The sequence below is a fragment of the Hevea brasiliensis genome, chromosome 14 (assembly GCF_030052815.1).
Source record: "Hevea brasiliensis isolate MT/VB/25A 57/8 chromosome 14, ASM3005281v1, whole genome shotgun sequence".
Lineage (NCBI taxonomy): Eukaryota > Viridiplantae > Streptophyta > Magnoliopsida > Malpighiales > Euphorbiaceae > Hevea > Hevea brasiliensis.
The window spans coordinates 29,189,301-29,190,781 of NC_079506.1; the positions used below are offsets into that span (position 1 = coordinate 29,189,301).

The 1,481-nt window shown below is 34.7% G+C and overlaps 1 non-coding gene across 1 annotated transcript; it reads left to right on the forward strand.

The window, feature by feature from the left end:
- The first annotated feature begins 981 nt into the window (after positions 1 to 981).
- Positions 982 to 1,089, forward strand: LOC131173706 (small nucleolar RNA R71). Its single transcript, XR_009144019.1, has one exon. It is a non-coding gene; the product is annotated as a small nucleolar RNA R71 (small nucleolar RNA).
- Positions 1,090 to 1,481: the final 392 nt, after the last annotated feature.

Genomic DNA, 1,481 nt, shown 5'->3' on the forward strand with positions numbered 1-1,481 from the left:
CCCTTTCATTTCTTTCACTTTCTTCTACAACTTCCTCTTTTTCATCACTCTCATTATTTTCTCTCACTCCACTCTTTCTCTTCTTCTCTCATCTCATTCTTTTCACTCTTCTTATTCTTCTCATTGTCCACTATTTTACCGCTCCTCAATGTGATGGCTTGACATTGCTCCCTTGGGTTTTCTATCTGACTAGGAAGTTTCCTTATATATTTGGTACTTGAGGAGCTTACTTGTTATGCAATATGATTTTCTAGCATCCTATTGTGTGTTTGCATTTGTTCTAGCCTTGCCTTTATCTCTCTCATCTCTTCATCGTGCTTTATTTGATTAGCAAGAATTTTTTGTAACAAAGCCTCTATGGTAAACCTTATTCTTGCTGTCTTGGTAAAGGTGCAGGATTTGTATTCCTCTATTGAAAATAGGTGGTGGTTGCCCAGGTTATTGATATTACCCTTGCTGTTTTAGTTATGGAAAATTCTGAGTAGGAACTTGGTTTTGTTGATTCCCCCATAAAATGTTTGGATGGTTCTTCCAAGTTAAATTGTATGTCTGAGAATAAGGATTTTCCATCCATTTTTTCCCATAATTCTCGAAATAAGAAACTTGTTCTCCATAATCAACTCCACAGCTCATTATTCCTTTTGCATAAGCAACTTGTTGAGAACTTCTAGAAAATGATGAATTGACTATCATACTTAGATCTTTCATATTCCTTGCAAGCACATTTATGAGTGCATCAAATTTGGCATTGATTATATTGAATGGATCAAGCTCATACATTCCTGCAACTTGCTCTTTTGTGTTGGAGTTGAACCTCTTGGACTACTCCACAAATGAGTGATCTTTGCAATTTTCTTTGATAATTCATAAGCTTCATTCTCATGCTTCATTATAAATTTACCTCCAATTTGAGCATCAATGATCCTTCTAATTGCAAGAGTAACATTTGTGCAGAAATTTTGATTAATCATCCATTTAGGTATGGCATGATGTGGACATTGTCTCCCTAGCTCCTTCCATCTCATCCAAGATTCATAAAGAGTCTCATCTTCTCTTGGTCTAAAAGCTATCATCTGATTCCCTAACTCTTATATTTTTACTAGTGGGAAATATTAAGCTAGAAATGCATCAATAAAATCTTCCCAATTTGTGATTGAGTTATAAGGTAGAGAATCAAGCTAATCTAAAGCTCTATCCTTTAAAGAAAATGGAAATATTAAGCCTTGCTGATCATCAGACACTCTTGATTGCTTTGCATATCACAAATCATAGTAAACTTCTTAAGATGAGTATGAGGATTTTCTGAAAGATGACCCCTAAATGGAGAATTCTGAATCATTTGAAGTATCCTAAAATCCAGCTTATAGCTATTAGTATTAATTCTTGGTCTTGCAATGCTCTCCCTCAAGTCATCAAAACATGGAAATACATGATCCATCATACTTCCCCAAGGTACATTAACATTGACAATTTCTTCTTTA